The sequence below is a fragment of the Apteryx mantelli genome, chromosome 15 (assembly GCF_036417845.1).
Source record: "Apteryx mantelli isolate bAptMan1 chromosome 15, bAptMan1.hap1, whole genome shotgun sequence".
NCBI lineage: Eukaryota > Metazoa > Chordata > Aves > Apterygiformes > Apterygidae > Apteryx > Apteryx mantelli.
In genome coordinates, this window is record NC_089992.1 from 1713058 (window position 1) to 1721713 (window position 8656).

At 54.0% G+C, this 8656-nt stretch overlaps 1 long non-coding RNA gene across 1 annotated transcript; it reads right to left on the bottom strand.

The window, feature by feature from the left end:
* Window positions 1–1027: 1027 nt before the first annotated feature.
* LOC136993432 (uncharacterized) lies at window positions 1028–3425 on the bottom strand. Its single transcript, XR_010885753.1, has 4 exons — window positions 3353–3425; window positions 2255–2337; window positions 1461–1722; window positions 1028–1109 (listed from the first exon to the last, which is right to left on the bottom strand). It is a non-coding gene; the product is annotated as an uncharacterized lncRNA (long non-coding RNA).
* Window positions 3426–8656: the final 5231 nt, after the last annotated feature.

Below are 8656 nucleotides of genomic sequence, written 5' to 3' on the forward strand. Positions count from 1 at the left end.
AATTAAACCAACAAGTCATCGTTTATTTTCACATCACAATAGGTTAAATGACTTTTTATTCCCATTTTCCATATCAACAGAGCAGACTTTTTGGTAATAAAAGCTAAACTCTAATTAACAGCTGGTGTGGTTGTACTTGGCAGCATTGCGAGTAATTCAGTACAAAGCAAACACATTTACTATAAATGGCTTTTGATTGCGGAGACCAAGGTACTAGATGTTACGCGCACGGGTGCCAGCGACCGCCCGGTTATTGCTTTGGAGGCGCTGGGACAGGACCAAGGCCGAGGCGAGCAGGCGTCGCCCTGGCCGGGAAGATGGAAGCGGATATCCGCGGATACCCAACGCCATCCTGCATCGGCCCTGGGGTCCGCAAGGTGCTCTACAGGCTCCAGCGGGTAGGACCCCGTTCCCCCGCATCCCCAGCACCCTCGGTTATAGGCAAACCGCTCCCGTTTGCTTTCTGCAAGACAAATAGCCGCATCCTGCCTGGCTGCTGCCACAAATCAACGAAAGCCACTTAGGGATGGGATATAAAACCTGCCCAGTTTATCATCTCCTATCAAAACTGTTTGTTTTTTTTTTTTTTCCCCCTCCACCTTTTAAATCAGCGCTGCTTTAATAAGCGGCTTGCTGCTGTCGGTGCCAGCGAGGGGGGGCCGATACCGCCAGCGCTGGCGAATAAGCCGTGTGCCAGCGGCAGCTCCTCGCCGTTCCCCGCCTGCCAGCGGCATGATTTGCACCGTTCCCCCCACCCTGAAACCAGCCCAGCCCCAAGGCTCATCTAGGCACGCTGTCAGTCACATCAACCCCCTTTTAATGGTTTTTTTATTATTTATGCAGAAATATTGACAACAGCTTGAAGTCCATGGCCATAAAAAATATTTAAAATCAATTCCTCGTGCTTCACTTACTGCTTTCCCATTTAAAGGGTTTCTCCGGTGATTTAAGCGCCCGGTTCCTCGTCCGGGCCTTGCCACCAAGCTGCTGTTTCGCTGGAACGGCCTCGGCAGGCAGAGCACTGTGGTTCCCGCGCCCGAGGGCGCACGCGGCATCGCGGGAGCGGGATCGCCAGCCCCGCGATTTGTCCCCCCAGGACGCCAGCTCTCCTGTAAGATGCAAGCAAATTTTATCGAATTAAAATGGAGGGAAGCTTTATCCCGAGATGCCGTAACAGGGCGCTGAGCTCCGCACCGAGCGCGGATGTGTGGGAGAGACGGGGTCCCCCGGGCAGCACCCGCGTGCTGCAAAACGCGGCTGCGGTCAGCTCAGGAGGAGCCGCCGCACCGGCTGGGCTGGGAAGCTGTACGGCGCTGGGGAGGCAGCGTTTGCCGGTGCTGTGAACTCTTCCGACCCGATAGCCCCCTTTCTGCCCCCCCCCCCCCCCCCCGAGAGGGCTTCCAGCACGTTTTGAACAGCTCCAGTTTGCAAACGGAGACCAGGAAGCAGAGGAAACCTACCGCAGTTAGTTAACGACTGCGCTCAGCTGGGACGGAAAGTCATAACCCAGCGGAAAGCTGCAGGCTCTGCTGCGTCCGGCACCGGTGCGAGCGCTGGATATCCGACAGCCCCGCTCGCCTGGGAGAAGGGGGTCAGCTTGCAGGGATACAAGTCTCCTCCGGGATGAGGCAGTGGTCCCATGGGAAGGTGCTCTCCAAGGGGGTAGGATGGAAAGGTGCCACCAAGCTGGGAAGCGTTTGCTCTCTGCCTTGAGCAGCGTTTCTGTATTGCACAAGGAGCAGGAGAGCTCGGGGACATGGGACATCCGGAGAGGGGTCTGCTCCAGGCTCTGCTCCCGGGGCCGGTCCCGCCTCGCACCAACGCTTCGCACGCGCAGCCGCCGGCAGGGAGCATCCGAGGGGTCTCCAGGCTGCCGGGCGAGTCCTCGCCGCCCCGTCGGGACGAGCCCCGCGTGCAGGCGTCCTGCCTCGTGGGCTGCTCGCACAAACCCTCCCTCCCTGGGCCGGGAGGCATTGCCAGGTCCGGCACCCGCTGCCGAGCAGAGCCGGAGCCGCTCGTGCCGCTCTCCCGGCCGGCAGCAGCTGCCCCGGACACAGCCCTTGCTGGGATCCGGTATCGCCCGTGAGACGCATCCTGCTTACCACCCACGGAAAAGGCGCCCTGGCATTAAACTGATCCTTGGGGGATTACGATGCGGGGCCACAGCTGCCTCGCACGTGCAGATAGAGCGGTAACCTTCACACGGAAAAGGGCAAACGAGCCGGGGCAGTCGAGTCCGGGAAGCTGGCGTTACCTGCCGGCTGCACACCGGGAAGCGCCGGTGTTTCAGGGCAGGCGCAGAAACTACGGCAGGGGCAGCTCTGTCTTCCTGGTCTGCTAAAAAAGAAAGAAAAAAAGGTAATGCATCTACACAGCTTTGTTAGGATTATTTTCACCAGATAAAGGCCCTTTTCCAGCATATACCTAAGGGGAGAATGGGGGCCCACGCACAGACAATAATTATGGATTTTTGAAGCCTCGATGCAGATCCGTTTTGCTTGCGCCACGCAGGACACGGGCTGCGTTACAAGGATGGCTCCTTACCCGGCCCTCAGCTCCCGAACCTGGGCAGGACGGTGCTGCCGAACAGCAGGGACGCGGCAGCCGGGCAGCGCCGACTGCACCGCTAACGGGGGAAGAAAGAGGGATTGGGCTCTCACGTGCACCGTTAACGGCAGAAGATGCCCTCCTCGATGCTGCGTGTGAACCCTTCGCTAACACAGATTTATATGCGTCTGATATTCAAGATGCTTTTGAGTGAAGCATCTTCCTCCTCTCCCAGCAATGGGTTATCTCAGTAAAACAGCTGCTATTTTAATCTTTGCACCAAAGTATCTGGTTCTGTAAAACGCTCTCCCCGGCCAGCCAGGCTGCTGCAAGGCCGCTTCGTTTTCCCATCCCCACCGAAACGTGAGCTACAGGGGCGCAGCGAGATTCAGGACAGCGGGATGCAGAACGCTCGTGGAGCGTCATAAGCTGCAAAATTAGACGTAGCGTTATTCGATCGCGAGGCTCGGGTTTCCAGCGCTAAGGCAGAAGCACCCCGCGCGGCTCGCCGTGTCGCACAGGATGGAGCCCTTCCAGCTCGAAGGGATCCGAGGAGCCTCGCCGGGGCATAACAGCAGCATTGCGGGGAAAGGGCTGGAACGGCGTCCGGCGAGGCCGGTCCGGCTGCCGAGCCACGCGGCTGAGCCCTGGCCGGGGGCAGAGGGACCGAGAACGCAACGGGCTGCGTCAGGCTTGTCATCGCGGCTGGCGGCAGGGAGCGACGTGCTGCAAGGAGCCGCAGCTCGTGGAAGCGCTCGGCCCAGCCAGCTCTTTGGGGGAAAACGCTGCCGATTCCGCTGCTCACCAGCGCATCCGTGCTCACGCTCCGCTATCGCCTCCCTCCGGCTCGGCCCGGGAGCGTTGCTGGGATGCTGCACACTGCCGGCTGCAATGCGACTTCAGCACCACGAAACACCGTCCTGCCGGGGCACCAACCCGTTATTAGATTTGCAGAAACCGTGAACGAGGGAGAGCACGAAGGATGCTGCTTTTCTGGGGATGCAGGCGTTTAAGGGAAGTTTATCCTCCAAATCGAGAGCAATCACCTGGATTAGGAGGGGGTCCCGCTCCCATTGGGACAGTTCTTGCCAGCCACAGGTACAGCGGGTGCTAGAGGCGAGGACGGGATATTTGCAGCGGTGGCGCACGGAGATCGGAGGGCAGCTGAGGAGGAGGCCTGCAAGAGCCGAGTGGAACAAGAGACCAAGAGGCAGCAGCAGCCCTCAGCTTCACGGGGAAGCGCAGGGATCTGCAAACGGCTGTGAGTTGGAAGCTGCTGGTCCAAGATCCAGCACAAAGCAGGTGTCATTGCCCCCAAACAGGTCCGCAGCAGCACGGGGAGAAAGTCCTCGACGTGTTGGTGACCACAAGCGGCACAGAGGAGACGTGCCATGAAACCAGGAGCGCAGGCAAGCGGGTAAACTTGCGCTTGCCTCTTTCTAGTTCACTCCGCAACCTCTCGCAAGCGACTAGTCCAGCTTCTGCCGCCCTCGAAGGCGGCGACAGAGGGAAACCTACCGCCACAACACGTCCCTGTGCCACATGGACAGCCACCCCCGGATCGGGCGTGATTGCCCTCCTGCCGAACACGCTCTTACTTCTCCCGTCGCCTTTCACTTGGTGGGTTGGGGTTCGAGAACAGGCCACGAGAGGACGGGGACCGGCGTTCGGGGCGGGTTACCCAACCCCCAAGAACACGGCAGTGCTTTCCGCGTGATTGCCGGTTTGGAAAGGCAAACTCAGATGAGAGTCAACCTGGGGAAAAAAAAAAAAAAGAAAGAAAAGGAAGGATACACCAGCATTTACTTTGCGTGACCTCTAGCTCCGTCTATCGCTAGTGCAGAATAAATACAGAGGGGAGAGAAAAACACCGTGTCCTAAAGCAAACAGCAAGGACAAGCCTGATGAGAGTGTTTAAGCAGTTATTAGAGAGCGCTTGATTGCAAACCTTGTAGGAGCCCCGTGGAACATGTGATGTTTGTTTTAACAGCACTTAGCAGCTGTCCTGTTAAGGAAAAGAACAAAGTGTAGGTGTTATAAAGTCAATATTGTTACAAGAAGGCATGTGACAAAGGTCCACCGAGCCGCAGTTAAATAAAATCACTTTCTCATTTGGGTTTATACAGCCTAGCTGAAGTTTATATTATTTCCCCCGAATTACTTTTCCAGATGCGTATGCCGTAAGAGATTAAGATCATAGACCCAATGTGATTATTTCCACTGAGGAGATTAATCCGTATTGTTTTGTTTTTATCTCCGATAGAATTGGACTGAATCAAACAGCATATTTTCCAAACAGGGCAAGTTTCCACTTCAGCCGGCCACCTGCACGAGGCTGGAACCAGCGCGGCTGGGAGTCGCGTCCCCCCAAAGAGCGGCCTTGTTTCAGGTGCGCAGAGCTGCCCTCCTCCTCCTCCTCCTCCCCCCCACTTTTCCCCCCACCCCCAAGGAATTACCCTTTAAGCTGAAATTTATCCTATTTACTGTTGCCAAGAGATGAATTGAAACAGAAAGGCCACACATCCCACCTGCATCTTTTTGAATTGATTGGACTCTAAATACAAACCTTGAGGAAAAAAAGAGAATAAATACTTCTCTTGCACCTGGACCATTAGAGAATTAAAGCTCCTAATTGCCCCTATATATCCACCAGTCCCTGGTGCAGGAACCTTCAGAGCTGCTAGTCCACGTAGTTTTATTTTAACGTTTGCTTTTTAGTTGCCAGACTTTTGGTGGACGCTGCCAGAAATCTAGAATTGCAGTAAGAATAGACACATCCGCAGAAACACCCGTGCCAGTAAAACAGATATTTTCCATTTCAAAAACATTTCCTTACAAAATTGTGACCCAAACCACAGGGAAGCGAGCGCCGCCTGGGCTCGGCTTTGCGTTGCAGACAGGGCTCCTGCTCTGTGCCGCCACCGGTGCGGACACGGCCCTGCCGAGGGCACGGCGGGTCCCCGCGCTTAACCCGCGGCAAAGGCACACAGCACGGAGAAATAATGAAGGACTGCTTTATTTCCTTGCTTCCTTCATGGAAACCGCTGCAGCAGAGCCCTTCGAGCTGTGCGTGTTTAAATTCTCCTCTGATGCTGCAGCCCCAGACCTGTGCTTCCAGGAGGGAGGATTAACTTTATCCTTATTGCAGCTATTAACCTCTGCATGTGAGGACGCTGGAGGTAAATGAGTAACTTTTCATTTCACGGATAACACGAAAAGACGCAGTATTGACGCCAATGCACAGTGACAAGTGATTTTATTTCCATATGTGAGAGTAAACATAGACTGATTTTACACTGGAAATTTTTAAGGAGCCTCTCAGCTGGCAAATTTTCACTTTTTTTATATGCATGTAAATCCATCAGGGGCTTGGCACCCGCTCCAGATTCAGAGCCACATTTTCTAATTCGTAATTTATTTTCTCTCGTTATAAAACCAGAGGTGACAGGCCTTCAGAGGAAGGTGGAAATCCAGGCTTGAATCTCAACACTGCAGCTTGACCTCTTCCCTTGTATTGCACTTCTCTGGAAAAACTATCAGCTAAAACCTGCTTTTACATTTAAGCATCACTTAGAGACGAGATTATCTATAAGCTTTGCCTGCAATAACATGAAGGCTTTTTTAATACCTGCTGTTTGTCTTCCTTTAGCGTATGAACACACACACACACACCCTGGGGCAGGTTTCACCTCCCAGGTTTCACATTCCTCATCGATGCACAATGGTCACAAACTCCAGAGCCCGGCGAGGGACACGTCACCTCCAGCGCCGAGGGCTGGCTTAAACATAGCCACCGGCACAGCGGCTTCCCAGGCCGCGGGACTCCAGGGTGCCGACGGGAGTGACGGCGGAGGAGAAGCCGCAGCCCAGGAAAGGCATCGTTTGCTCTTCTCATCCCGGCCGAGCTGCCTTTTCCTACCGTTTCAGTCTCCGCGCCGACTTTGTAAATAGCAACTCTGCCTTGTTTATAAAGCCGATGTTGACATTTTGTTATAAATGGTAATGTCAATTTGATAAAGTTAATTACTTATTATTTGGAATCTAATTTGCATTGAAGGTTGAACTCATTAAAAAGCAGGACGGGTGTTTGAACAAGGTTTCCAAAGCACCTGAAGGAGGCCGGCAGCCACGGACAGGCGCCCGCACTGGGCACCCGCGGCGTGCTGCGCCCCAGCCCCTCTGTCGCCGCGTTCATTAACGCAGCGGTTGAAAGCATGGACGTACCAGAGCTACGAATTCCCAATGCAATAATGCATTCAGATAGTCCAAGCTCAAGTAAATATTTACTTTGCTTATTTTTCAGCTGCATTTCTTGAAGCGTCTGAGGAATTACACCTTCCAGCTCTGCTCCAGTTTCAAGTCCGCAGCCAAACACCCTTCCTGCCCATACCAATTTCAATATCTGTATGATTTTAACAATAATTTGTTACTGTAACAAAGTGCTTAGATGACCCAGCCTGACTAATTGGCTCGGTGGGGTCTGGCCCTCCGTCACCCACGAGCAGTGGGTCGCTGCGCGCGCTCCTGAACCGTTACAGCGCAGAGGACAAGGGCTCGCGTTTGTCACCTCCGAGGGCAGTGGCAGGCCGTTTCTGTAACGGATGCACGAAAGCGCTCGTCGTTGCGCCTTTATCTCCCTTTTGCAGGGAGGCAAAGGAGTCGCAGGCTCAGGCTCCTAAAGGAACCTGCCAAGAGCTTGCCGATCCCCTGTGAAATGCTTCTGCAGCGCACGGGAACGCTGCATGCTAAAGCCAGACCTGCCAGGCTCTAATCCAGAGCCAGAGCCACACAACCACCTTCCTTCCTCTAAATCCAAAAATGCACTTCCTAGTAAAGAAGTTTTCTCCCTAAACCCTCTGTGCTCCTCAGATGCAGTTACTAAACTAAAATCAGCAGCAGATACAAGACGCTGCCTTGAACACACTCCCATCTCTCATTACGTGGCTGTCCAGGAATAACCTGGGGGATTCCACATTGTCGGTGATTTAAAAAAGAAAAAATAGCCAAGAAGACAAAAAGCAAAGAGAGTGCCCCTCGCCATTTGCTACATGATACGTCAGACATGGGCAGGAGGGGTTAGCGCTGGCTGTACCTCACCAGGAGACAATATCCGATTGCGGAGGCAGGAGCATGTTCCTTCTCTGGTGCTCCAGGAGAGCTGGGGCAGCGCAGCAGGGCTCCATCTCCACCTCATCAGCCACCAGTGAACGTCTGTCCAACAAGGATACCTCTCCAAGCAAGCCAGGCCCCAGCAGCAATGCGAGCACGGGTGAGCTCAGGGTTTCCTGCTCTTCTGCTAATGCTCCAGACTAGATCACCTTGAGGATACAATAATGCAAAACCAGAGAAGCAAAGCCACAAACTCACCAGGTGTCTCAGCAGGCCAGAAACGCTTGCCCTGGCAAAACCACTCATCCCGTGGCTTCCTCCTTTCTTCCTACTTTATGGAGAGGGGAATTCCTGCCTTGCAAGAGCAGGACTCAAATCCATAATCACCCAGAAGCAATCCCACACTACGGAGTCAAAGGGTGGCTCTTTGGTAGAGCATCTGGATAGTAGGTAAACCATTAATTCATGGCTCCTCAGCAAGTGTCATTATTTTCTTTTTAGCCACCCGGGTTGTTGCAGGAAGGCAGTGGTCTCTGCCCCCCGAGAGCTAGGCAGGAAGGCTGCCAAGGGCTTGCAAAGCCCCCAGCCCACACACACTTGCATGCAGGTGCTCCTCAGGACCCCTCCGACTAAGAAAAGCTTCCCAGGGACTCAGTGCTTTAGCCTTTGCAAAGCTGAGGGCTCTCCACCTGCAATTCGGTATCCTGCTTTTTGCACTTGCAACCTTTCACACACACACACGTTGAGGCTGGGGCATTTAGACACTGCAGTCTCCCAAGGGCTCTTATGCTCACAGCCTCGCACAGGCAGACTCTGACCCATTGCTACGCCGGGTTTCTTGTCAAAGTGATTGCCATCGATGTTTAAATCGTCCCTTTTTTCCTTTATCTCCTCGCCTTTTTGCATTGTAGCTTTTAGTCTTTACCTCTACACTAAGATCCCTCCACCTCAGAGCTCTCAGTCTAGCTTATTAGAACAAGGCCCACTGGGTAACGAGTAG